The sequence below is a fragment of the Lygodium microphyllum genome, chromosome 7 (assembly GCF_053477565.2).
Source record: "Lygodium microphyllum isolate KBCC chromosome 7, Lygodium_microphyllum_v1.1.10, whole genome shotgun sequence".
NCBI classification, from domain to species: domain Eukaryota; kingdom Viridiplantae; phylum Streptophyta; class Polypodiopsida; order Schizaeales; family Lygodiaceae; genus Lygodium; species Lygodium microphyllum.
The window spans coordinates 71,726,430-71,736,200 of NC_141141.1; positions in this window are offsets into that span (position 1 = coordinate 71,726,430).

The following is a 9,771-nucleotide window of genomic DNA, read 5'->3' on the forward strand; positions in this document are numbered from 1 at the left end:
TGAGGAGTTCGACCAGTTGCAAGAAAGCCTTTTTGGTCCTCGACCCAACTACACAATACCTTCCCAAGCCTTTTTTTAATCTCAAATGAGGTATGCTTTGGCAGCTTCTTGTAGTGCAAGGAGGGCTTGGGTAGAGTCCAACAATCGGGTTGTCAAGACTGATCCATCTGGAAAGTGCCTGTTGCTATTCTTAATCAGTATGCCATCCATAACCTCGCACACTAGCTTCTAAAATTGAGCCTTTGGTATCAGGAGGTGTGTGTTCTTTTGGTAATGGTGGATCTCACAAATAGCCAATGTGCCTGACCTCCATCAACGCTTGGGATGCTAGTGTGGTGGTGGTGGTGGTGGTGGTGGTGGTGGAGCTGAGAGAGGTGTCCTGTGCATGGGATTTCTAGGGGGATGTCTGTGGGCCGCTTGCTTGGTGCATGCCATGTCTTCTAGGAGAGAAAACTCAAAATTCAAAAGTGAAATGTGTAAAATGAGGTGAAACTTTAAACTTATAGTCAAACTTTTTAAAAACCCTTAAACTTAAATTAATGTATCCATGCTTTGGTGAAATATGACTAGTGATATGATTGATGTGAAATTTTACATGTGGACTCCTCTAGGACACATCAACTACCCAAAAAAAAATTGGCCTCATCGAAAGTCTCTAGGACATTTGTCCGGAGGAGGCTCACATTAATTTTTTAATATCCATGAGTCTTTATGATTCCTAGCATTGTGGGTGAAGTTTCACTAGATTTTGATTTATAAAATTGACGGTTCAATCATTTTTTGAAAATGCATTAACTGGATTATACTTCACTGATAATAGAAAAACTCACCGCCGAGTGTACACAACTCCATATTAAATATGTTGTCAACCAAACTATGTGAAATATTGGAAACTTAAAAACTCACAAAAAATAAGTCATGGGTCAAATGGAATATCACATATCAAATATAGTGTTGCCAAACCGCTAAATAGAGTAAAGATATAGTGCATCGGCCCATGTACAACTGATCACTGATGTGTGCGTGATTGCACATTGAATTTATCCTCAACAAAACTACTTTCATCACACCAAGTACAACTAGAGCTAGGAAAAATTTAGCTCCATTTTGTAGGCCATTGCTATCAAATACTTGAAGGTCTACTGGAAAGATAACCCAAAATTAAGCTCCTTACAATCTACAACCAAACCTGAGCTAAAAGCATAGATCCAATTACAATATACCTTCTCAAAGCATATTGTTGACATTAAGATTAAATGCATTCATGTTAATGCGGATCCTACGAACAAGAACCATACCTATGGGCTTAATAGTGATATGTCGGGCATGAATGACTAAAAGTTGACAATCACTCATTAGATCAATCAAGTAACTTTCATTGCTTCTTGGAGAGCAAGAAAGGCTTGGCTTGACCATCGCCCCACATTTCTTGCCTGGCTCCTTGAAAAGAACTTGTGATGATGCCCTAACTTTAGACTTGTAGTATTTATCGCACCAACCTAGAGAATGGTGCCTTTTGAATAATCAAGTTGGCACTCTTCTGGAATTTCCTTATCTCACATAGCATAGTTGGGCTTGGTCTCCATCTTTGCTTCTTATGTGTTGAAGGACATGTATTACCAGCTGGAGCAGTAGTGGGAGGTGAAGCAACTGGAGCATGTGGACCACCATTTATGGACAATGGCAAACCATCATTATCGACTATACTAGGGCCACCATTGTTGGACATAGTAGTGACACCATTATGACTAACTATAGTAGGGTCACCGTTGTTGGCCCACCAAGGGGCCTTTGTCACTCACAGTATGCTCACTAGATTCGGAAGAGTGTTGAGCTCTTGCTCTTGCAGGTGCCATCTCGATAGGAAGCTTAGAACGTGCCATGGTTATGATGATGAAGGATAGAAAGATGGAGGGTAATGTGAAGAGTAATTGCAAAAAATGAAAGGAGAGACTTGACTTAAGTACGAAACTTTTAATCTTACTATGGTGTAAATGAACTTTAAAATTATCATTTCGTTTCGTTTCTCCACCCCATCCCTGCCTCTCTCTGTCTCCTACCACCCCTCCCATGCCCTTCTCTCTCTAGGCCAGTGAATGTTCCAAGGTTTTGAATTTTCATATCTTTGTCTTAGGATTTTGAAATCGACTTTTCATCATTAAAAAACATAGTTTGAAATGAACTTTGAAAAACATAGTGACAAACCTTCAAAATTTTAAACAAAATTTGCAAGACATCTCATGTTAAAGATAGGAGCATTGATGTTTCAAATCCTTAGTACCTATGCTCTCTAGTGGACTCTAAATGCATCAAAAGTATTATCCATTTCTTGCCATCTCTCTCTTGGGTTACCAACCATTCTGTGTGGCATTGTCTATCTATGTTGTTTTTATATCTTGCTTTTCTCACTTCATATATTGCCCTACTTATAAATTCTGCTCGAGACGTTTCAGACTTCTTTTCTTTTTCCTTTACATATCATATCTCTAATTGTTAGGACCTAAAATAGGCCCCACACTGGCTCTCTAGCACTAGCCGAATCTCTAAGATGTCAAGAAACACGGATCTAGAGCTAGTTGGCTATGGTGGATGCAAATCATAGAACTGATACATGGTGGAGAGAAGAGATTGTAACTCAAGTAATCTAGGTTCCAAGATAGAATAGCTTGGAATCATAAACAAACCTTGAGTGACTCAAACTGAAAGTACCATTTTCTTCAAAATGAGTGTCAACACGTACATGCCTTTATAGCTTTTGGATAGTACCAGTATACCTCAGTATGCTTATGGGATTCTGTCATCTCTTCCTAGAGCATATATCATATGTCTATCTTCCATACAAATTCGGCTAGTGCTAGAGAGCCAGTGTGGGGCCTATTTTATTTAGTCTTATCCATATTGGTCATTTATTTAGTCAATCAAGTGCTATGCATCCAGGAGGTGATACCATGCTATGCTTAATGCATGAGTGAATGACCCTTGTGCTCAAACATTTATCATTAAAAATCAGCAAAGTGAAGTGCGAAATCGACCTTTTAATGATCTTACAACTAGGTGCAAGTGCTGCATTGAAAGAGACTATTGCCTGACTTTTCCATGCTACTAGTCCCTTTACCTTAAACAAAACATCATCCTATATGTAGTGCATAAACAAAAATATAAAACTTTAACTCATTTCCATCAACTAAACACACTCACAAATGTTCTCTCCCCTAACCATTCAGGTTTTGCCATGTTGCATAGGTTTAAGGTTCATTTATATGTCACATATGAAAAGCAATAAAAACACACTAAAACATACAAACAAGGTTGACTTAAGTCTTAATCCTCATACCTCAACCTTGCTAAACATCCAAAAATATTAATCATAAAGTTTTTCTAACTATTTATTGTGAAAAATCCTAATTTTTCATCTTTTTCTCTAATCATTTATATTTATTTCTTAAAAAACCTATAAAAATCAAAATTATGAGCTCTCATTGATCAAAAGCACTCAGCCCTATTTTTATATTCATTTTTATTCCATGGGAACTCAAAACACTCACTAAAACCCCCAATTTTCGTGATTTCTTCAAAAACTGCACTTTGTGGGTTTTACGTGTTTTGAGGAAAAATTATATGTCATCAAAATTTTTGGTTTTTTCTTTCATTTTAGAGATAATTCAGCATATGCAACCAAGATCAATCATCATCAATCATTTCTTTCAATTATCTTTCATCAAACAAAGAAAAAGAACACTTACTCATAGAAACCCGTGTGTTCAAGGTGTGTATCCCGCGATTGAGAGGCGACTGATGCTTCCCTCTTGCCACTGACGTGCTCTCTAGCCCCAATCTATGTACTGTACCGCTCCATCAGTATCGTTTGCTTCAAAATCATCATCACCTCCCCCACCCCCTTCTCTCTTTCATTGATGCATATGAACAGTCGCTAAGAGGAGAGAGAAGACAGGAGAGAGGAGAGAGAATGACTAAAAATCAAAATTTTAAATCCTCCATTAAAACAAGCAAAGCTTACATTCTTCTTGTTCCTCTCTCTATCGTCCTGATCAACGGATCCGAGAGGCACCGATCAGATTTTTAGAGGGTGTTGATCTTCCCTCTCTATTCAATAGTTTTTGCATTAATTTGAGGCTTCTTATTAAGCTTAAGGCTTAAAATATTAAAATAATCAGTTCAGCCTTGTGTGTTCACACTATCTTGCAAGTGGATATTTCGGTGTTGAGGGGGCAAACGAACTCTGATTTACAATCTAACTAGACGCGTGGCTTTGTGACATTGAAAACTATAAACTTGGGCCCCATCGCGCACTTCCCGACTCTGAAATCTAGTAGTTGCTTTATAATGCCAAACCTTGTGGGGATTAAATGGGAGGTCAAACAACCTCTGATCGAGAAACTAAGACTTGGATTGGATTCTTGACGTTGAAATGCATCTAGGAAAACTCCAGCTCAACCATCTTCCATCATTTGATTCTTTATGAAAATTGGCTCTTTAATGCCTCTTGGGCACTTTTTGGCTCCAAAACAAGCTCCAGTGCTCCAAGAACGGGTCCAAATCGAGTCCTAAAATTGAGCTCTCATTGGCGACCACGGGATAGGGTCACTCAGCCCGTCGAATCCCACAAACTGACCTGCACATAAACACAATCACAAAGAGCATCAAGGTGATACAAAAAAGATACACAACAAAACACATCATAGCTCTCACCCTTCCCCATGTCAAACCAAGGCATGAGATCCACGAGGAGTAGGCCTAGCATAATGTTGAAAAATAAGTATGGAAACTCTTCTTATCCTGGAGAGGATAAGGGTAGCTAGGTGTAAATGGACTGGAGGACAAGGGAGCAAGGGAAAACCCTAATCCTAACTCCTCCAAAGGCTATATAAACAGTCTAAAGTACACACTCACGGTTGAGGAGAGTGTACTAGTTGTACCTTGAACAACTAACTAAACAAGATCTTATTCTTATACTTGAGCTCTCCCTCTCCCTCTTGTGCACACTCTCTCATGCTTCCAACTCTGATTTGCAACATGGTATTAGAGCCATCTCTGATCCTTCAGCTTCCCTTAGCTTCCCTACATCATTAAGTGCACATGAGCTTACATCCTCTACCTCTTACCTCTTGACCACCATATCCATAGCTAGACCCACCTCTAATGGAGGACTTGGGGAGAACAAAGGAGGTTTCAGCTCAAGGGTTCTTCTAAGGAACTCTTTCTCAGCTCAGGGCAACCTAGCCTGACACATGAGAGGCTAACATAAGGCATCGTGGAGGGCAGCATTGCACAAATCGTGAAATTTAGTGCAAAGTTGCAGGTAGTCTGATACGAACTGAAGCACAACCTAGAGAAGCTGCAATCATGGGGGCCACCATAGGGCTTTCAAAGCCCCCCGAGTGGGCTATCTCCCTCTAAAAGGGTTTGGAGAAATTCCTCCTATGGTGGTTGCTATCAGTCAAACCCTAACTATGGGTTTCTGGCAGCCATAGCCAAGGAGCTTCAAGCTCACTCATTTTTCATTTTTTTTCATTGTTTCTCAACTCGGGCATTATCAACAGTGATTTTAATCACTGAAAAACACTTGTCAAGCTTTGTCACTGCCCTGTAGATCTTAAATGCAGAGTGCTTCGCATTCCACGGAGAATATTAAGCTTGTAAAGATCAACCTACATTATGAATACTAGAATGGATGTTGGTAAGAGTGCTTCTTAGCACTATTGATGCATTCAACTGATGCTCCATACTATTTTCTGCTAGTAAATCAGAGATATGAGTGTTATTGTGCTCTCCTCTGATTCATCCCATAGCATAGAGTTGATTGATAAGCCATGATCCACCAAGAACTCCTCTAATAGGCCACACTATCAGGAGGATCCTGAAGTCCACCTAGTCAAAGCTCACCTCGTTGAAACCTAGGAAAATAGTAAAGCTTAAATCAAGGGTTTTTTGAAGAACACGACCTCCCAAATCCTATCTTGAGATATTGTATGTGTATGATTTCCAACCGTTTTCAACTCTACAACTTTAAAAGTTGATTATAATTTGTAAGGCTATCAGTTCTACTATTTGGTTATACTTGGCCACCTGTAAAGGACTAGACACTACCATTGCTTAGGGAAATAGATAAGACCTTCCTATAATGGCCATTGCCTATGCAGATGTAAGGCCTCAAATTCACAAGTTCAATGAAAAATATTTCGACCCTTGGCAAGTCCTGATAAAATACAAAATGATGGAAAGAGGCTACTGGCCCCTCATAAAAGGAATCAAAGTTATTGACCCATCCAATCCCCTCGATGTAGAAGATGATGAAAGGGCTCAATCCATCATCATGAATAATTTAGATGAATCTTTAATTCATCATATTGATAAACTCTCCACTGCCAAAGAGAAGTGGGATGAACGTGAAAGGCTCTAGGGCACTACAGGGAAGAACTCGAAGATCTTTCTAAAGATTGAGTTTTTTAGCTTGGAGTACAAATAGGGGGAAGATCTAAGCAAGTTGATTTCACATATGAAGCGGCTTATGGCACAACTAGCCTCCATTCATGGTGTGCAAATCAAATGTTGGATGCGTACGTAGCAAGTGCCGAAAGGTCCCCAAGAACAAAGAACTCTACTAAAACTCATAAAAGCAAGAAGAGAGTTTGCACGATATGAAGCAAAAAGACAAATTGGGTACAATCTCCCCCATGCCTTGTGTGAGCGCTTCACAAGGCATGTATTTATAAATTTATTCATCTCAAAGCTTAAAAATAGCTCAATTTTACAATTAGCATGCTTTAGCTTTTGTGTTTGCTTCTGTCCATATAGAGAATAAAGTGGTTGGGTGTCCCAAGAGTCGGGAATACAATGTCCAATAATGAAATATTTAAACGGTGTGCCCATGCACATATAAAATAATAAATATTTATCAAGTACTTCAATAAATAAGTGTGCCTCAATAAATATTAGCGCCACGCCTTTAATGATAAAGCACACGCCCATAAAAAATGATAATTTCTTCTAGGTAATTTGAATACATGTTATCGCCCAGTGCTTCCTAATGCCACCGCTCGCTTGCTCTACACGTGCACATTAAATTAACATGACGCCCAAAAAGGATAGGCGTCCCCATTAACTTCTCGCACAAGAAATCCACCTTGTGTATGAGCCATGGCAAATAAATATAGTTTTATGGAATCCACCGTAAAACCTCACAGAATCCACCGTGGTCTCACGGAATCCACCGTGGAATATGCCTCCTGGCATCATACCACTTGTGGATCACCTTAGGTACATCTTCAAGCATTCAAAGTTGTAATAAGGCGTTCTAGAAATGCTCAGTGTATTGCAGAATAGGCTCACGATCTCTTTGTTGCAGAAGATCCCATTATTTGATTGCTTTTTCATTTAATGGAGGTGGAGGAAAATTCTTCAAAAATTTCTTTTGAAAAGCATCCCAAGTAGTAGCACACATCTCCGGGATTCGCCCCTTAATGCTTTGCTCCAACATAAAGAAAAAAAGTACAAGATCCACTCTTTTGTGTATTGAATGATCTAGGAGTTGATATTTCCTCACTAAACTTATCCCAAGGAACCGCTCGTCTATCCTACAGCTCAGGAATCCTCACACACTCCACGTTGGTCATTTATTTAGTCAATCAAGTGCTATGCTGCATCCAAGAGGTGATACCATGCTATGATTAAGGCATGGGTGAATGACCCTTGTGCTCAAACATTTATCATTAAAAATCAGCAAAGTGAAGTGTGAAATCATCCTTTTAATGATCTTACAACTAAGCGAAAGTGGTGCATTGATAAAGACTAGCACCGAAATTTTCCATGCTACTAGACCATTTAACTTAAACAAAAGATCATCCTATATGTAGTGCATAAACAAAAATATCAGACTTTAACTCATCTTCATCCACTAAACACACTCACAAATGTTCTCTCCCCCTAACCGTTCAGGTTTTGCCACATTGCATAGGTTCAAGGTTCATTGTATGTCACATATGGAAAGTAATAAAAACAAAATAAAATATAAAAATAAGGATGAGATAAGGCTTAATCCTCATGCCTCAACCTTTCTAAACATCCACAAACATTAATCCTAATTTTTTCCTAATTATTTATTGTAAAAAACCTAATGTTTTCTATTTTTCTCTATTTATTTCTTTAAAAACCTATGAAAAATCAAAATTATGAGCTCTCACTGATCAGAAGCACAGCCCCATTTTTATATTTATTTTTATTCCATGGAAACTCAAAATACTCACTAAACCCCCAATTTTCATGATTTCTTCAAAAACCGCAATTTGCAGGTTTTACATGTTTTGAGGAAAATTTATTATGTCATAAATTTTTTTTCATTTTTTCTTTCATTTCAAAGATAATTCAACATATGCAACCAAGATCAATCATCATCAATCATTTCCATTAATTATCTTTCATCAAACAAAGAAAAATAACACTTACTCATAGAAACTCGCGTGTTCAAGGCGCATATCCCGAGATTGAGAGGCCGATAACACTTCCCTCTTGCTACTAATGTGCTCTCTAGCCCTGATCTACATCCTGTACCACTCCATCAATATCGTTTGTTTCAAAATTGTCATCACCCCCCCTCCCACCCCCTTCTCTCTTCCATTGATGCATATGAACAATCGCTAAGAGGAGAGAGGATAGAGGAAGACTTAAATCAGATTTTTAAATCCTCCATTAAAATGGGCAAGCTTATAGCCATCTCGTTCCTCTCTCTCTCCAAACGAGTGTGTATCGAAGAGACATCGATCACATTTTTAGAGGGCATTGACGCTTCTCTCTCTGTTTGACATTTTTTGCATTAATTTGAGGCTTCTTATTAAGCCTAATGTTTATTAAACCAGTTTAGTCTTTTGTGTTCACACTAACCCGCAAGTGGATATTTCATTTTTGAGGGGACAAATAGACTTTGATTCACAATCCGATTGGATTGCTGGCTTCATGATGTCAAAAACTCTAAACTTGGGCCCCATTACGCACTTTTCGGCTCTTGAATCCAGTAGCTACTTTATAATGCCAAACCTTGCAGGGATTAAATAGGGTGTCAAATGACCTCCAATCAATGAACCGAGACTTGTGTTGGATTTCGACGTCAAAATGCATCTAGGAAAACTCTAGCTTAGCCATCTGCCATCATTTGATTTTTAATGAAAATTGTCCCTTTAACACCTCCCGGGCACTTTTTGGCTCCAAAATATGCTAAAGTGCTCCAAGAATGGGTCCAAATCAAGTCCTAAAATTGAGCTCTCACTAATCTCCTATACCACCATTATAATAATTTCCTCATAGAATTGGAATCATTGATGCCACCTCCATGATCAGTTACCTTTTGAAAAGCACAGCGAGCTTGCCAGTGAGATCGTTTCATGCCTTGAGTTAGACATGCTGCCAAGCTTCCTTGATCTGGAAAGTATGGCCCATATGCTTCAAGTATATGCTGCACAAGAAGAGAGATTAGAAACACAAACTAATTTGAAATGATGATTTTCTTTTGTAATGGTGATAATATTGACCATGTAGTATGTTATGCTATTTGTAGTCCATGCCTCCATCATGGACTTATGAGATTTAGCAATTGTCTCTTTAAATGTATTGGCATCACCATCCCTAAACTTGAACTTTTATAAGAGAGCTACTAATCTATCTAGGTATATCCACACTTTTGCCTTTGCAATTCTCGTTCATCCCCTATTCCTCCAATCCAAACAGTAAGGTGCAACTTTTTCCATGCTTCATACTTTT